This window comes from Prosopis cineraria, unplaced genomic scaffold (genome assembly GCF_029017545.1).
Source record: "Prosopis cineraria cultivar Desert tree isolate PC_DT_omini unplaced genomic scaffold, ASM2901754v1 PC2, whole genome shotgun sequence".
NCBI lineage: Eukaryota > Viridiplantae > Streptophyta > Magnoliopsida > Fabales > Fabaceae > Prosopis > Prosopis cineraria.
The window spans coordinates 11,374,161-11,377,728 of NW_026555333.1; the positions used below are offsets into that span (position 1 = coordinate 11,374,161).

At 35.4% G+C, this 3,568-nt stretch overlaps 1 long non-coding RNA gene across 1 annotated transcript; it reads right to left on the minus strand.

Annotated features, from left to right (window-relative positions):
* Positions 1-2,600: 2,600 nt before the first annotated feature.
* Positions 2,601-3,450, minus strand: LOC129302212 (uncharacterized). The gene is made up of 3 exons (XR_008591209.1): positions 3,396-3,450; positions 3,157-3,291; positions 2,601-2,642 (listed from the first exon to the last, which is right to left on the minus strand). It is a non-coding gene; the product is annotated as an uncharacterized LOC129302212 (long non-coding RNA).
* Positions 3,451-3,568: the final 118 nt, after the last annotated feature.

A 3,568-nucleotide genomic window follows, 5' to 3' on the forward strand; every position in this document is an offset into this window, starting at 1 on the left:
GCGACAGAAGATGGAATTTAATGCAATTAACATTTCCATATCTTCTTTCCATATAGTATTGTCAAAAATGGAAGTAAAGCATGTTATCCGTTTGTCAAAAAGTAGATCAAGTAAAGTCTGTAAACTGCAGGCAACAATTGACATTCTTTATCGATAATCTGACTTATAATACTTTGCAATGTGTGTTAACTTGAACAAAATTTAATGAGTTGTTTACTTAATAGTTTTTTAAAAAAATTGATGGATTCTTTCATGTTCATCAGCTTGATATGTTTGTCTTTGGTTAGAGAAAAGTGCGCGCGCGCGTAAATTGGTTTCGTCAACATCATTTCATCTTATGCATGTGAGCTCCACTTTCAATTTTTTTTTTATTGCAACTAGACTAAACATACCAATATAAAGATCGATAAAGAATTTTAAGCATGATCCTTTTTATGTTATTATTGAATTCAATTAGGATCAATATAAATTAAAATAGAAAAAAATATGGTCATTGATTCCTACACTTTTAGCATGTTTTGAATAGTCTTGTTTCAGTTACGATATTTTTAAATATGACAACAGTGTCAGATAATTCAATGGAAACAAATACTCGATCCCAAACAAGATATTTAATTCCATTAAACAAGTTTATCGTATGAGCTTCGTGCTGTTGAAACACAGACCACCTCCCATTCCATCTAGAACGTCTACGTAAAAGGGTAAAAACATAGCTGAAAATATTTCTTGTACCTCATCCTCTTTACAAAGGAGATCACTAAGTTCTTATCTTGATTAAATGATGACAAGTCCTCCAGTTGCATCATCCTCTATCTAAATATGGAAATTGGCTGTCATCATGCTCCACTTTGGAGCGTTTGCAATAGGGACCTGCACCCAAGTCCAACCAATTATACCATAGCATTTGGTTAAAATTTAGAGAAGATATTATTTTTCCAACCTCAACAGTTAGTTTAGCTCTGGATACTGAGAGTGAGCGGCTGAAAAGCAAAAGGTCTTTCATCTGGTGGAATGGATATCGCATGGACAGTGCAGCACCCGTGCTCGAAAGTGTATTGGATAAATTCCTGGCTTGAATAGACACTGACTTGATTATAAGCATATGAGATTGGCCATCTTTATCATTGTGATGAATATCCATATCCACATCTCCATCAGGATCAACAACTTCAAAAACAAGGTTTTCCAATTGACCGCCAGCAATACAGATATCAGGCAACTGAAAAGCATGCATATAAAATTGTTCTTAAATGACAACGAAAAAATGCACATATTTAAAACCACTAGAAATAGAACATATAAATCGTCAATATGCAACATTTTCAAAACCAACCTTGGATGCGATTCTCAATTTCCTCCTCACAGTCGAAAATTTCTGCTCAAAAACTATTTTGTCTTCAAACAGAACAGATAGGGATGCTGTACAATGTAGAACGCAAATGAGACTAGAAGTAACAAAAAACAACCGCACTAATCATTGAACAGCCATGAATACCTTTCTTTCAATGAGAAACAGCCATGGCATTTTGATAGAGCTGGTGATTCCCTAAAGATTTGGACATCATTTCCTAAGGCGTATGGAAAACAATCTAGGAAGGGAAGTGATTTAAGAGAAGACTAATACCAGTAGTCAAGAGATTTATACCCAGGTTTACAACTGTCAGATTAAAATGGTAAAAGACAAGTCAGGTTAGGTGTAGCCAGAGGTATGGCAGTGTTTGTAAGGTAATGACTACTTTCTGGGGTGTAAGATTCATCCTTTCTGAGAAGGGGTGAGAGGGTTCAGTCTCTTGAAGAGGAACTGTGTTGGGAGAGTTCTGGCCTCTCGAAAGTCCAGAGTCTGTGTCTTTTGCTTTGTTCTTATTTTGTAATTGTTATTTTGATTGTAATTTCAGTATCTGGGTGTCAAAAGAGTCGTGGGTTAGGCTTGAGTTCCGTCGTAATCTGTTTTAGTTGTGCAGTAAAAGGTACTATCCATCCCAAGTTAAATTCCATTTCCTTGCTGTCTATTTCTGGCTTTTGTCTGTATTAGCTTATTACAGCTGAGGGCTCAAACAGTCATTCCCATAAACCCTCATAAAGGAAACTAGCGCAAAGATGGTGCTAACAATAGTGCATTCGGAAGTTTCAGGATGCAGGCCAAGAAATATGGAAGAAACGTTAACCCTGATCTAATGTTGAAACTAGATATTAATTGATGAGATGAATTGCAGCAAATTTATGATTTTCATACCATGTTCTCCGAAACCTGCAATCAACTTCAGTAGACCACTGAGGTCAATTTTCCATTAGCATCAACCTGAAAATCAAAAGTAAGGGGAAAAAAATTCCTGTTAGCGATCATTGCATACAATTAAATCTCTACTGTGTCTCGCCCGTTTTAGGCCAGGAACACTTCAATCCGATGCTCCAAGATTTGCACCATTTTTTAGATAAAGAGTCAATTTTATCAAACAATATAAAAAGCAGTTTTTATACATCCCCAGAACAGAATTAATTCTTCATAAATAAAAAATATGTCGAAGATTGCTAGAGCAACGTGACCTTTCGTGTCATGCCCACATGATCTTCAATGACGAAGTTGACAAAGACAAAGTAACCTCTGAACCTTTAGACACGTGGTTTCCATATGCATCAAACATCTTAAAGGTAAACATAATAAAAAAGTTAGCAAGAAATTCAAGAGCGGGACAATTACTTCCAAGTTCCAATATATTGAAAGTAGAGACTCAGCATAAATAAAGAATGACAAATATATGGGTTAAAAAGTCTATCTCCAAATTAAAGGAGCAACTTGTAAGCATTTATGAAGGGAGCTCACTGGCTACGACTTTCAGAAGTTATCCTGGGCAAAAGTATTCATTGTACCACTTGATTGCATTAATCATTAGAACGAAAAGCAATCAATGCAAGTGAAAAACAATTCCTTTCAAGATGTCAACAAATTAAGAATATATAGATGTGTGCCTGTTTCTACAGAAAAATTGAATAATTATGGACATATTAAGTTATTTTTCCGTGGTGGATGAAAATAACTATCATATTCCTACATGGTTGATTACATGTTAGTTCTCTAGTTTAACCAGCTCCACATGAGAAACAAAAACAATTAAAAACAGACATCAGGAAAAGGTAGCAGCATTCAAATTTACCTACCTCCAATACGAACTCCTTAAACACATAACCAGGAAGCAGCTGGTTTTTCACTATTGGTGACCGGAGTTCAACACGCTTAAGAGTGGAAGGCTTCACAATCACTCTTTCCTCACAATTTTTACAGCTTGATTGGATCTAGCAGGTTAAAATCCAACACAAAATATTGATTTGTCAATGACACATTTAAAATAAGAGCTTTTTTTTTTTGAAAAAAATAAAAGGTTTCCATGCCTTCTTACAAGAGAGAATGAAAACACGTAAGCACCAGCTTTGTGAAATAAATCAGGGAACTTGCATCCTAGGGGTAAGAAGTTATAAGCCATTAAGCCCTTATAAGCTCCTGATGACACGCGTTCTGAAAGAATAACATCCTGGGAATTTTTGCTTTCATTCATCCTTAAATTTGACTTCC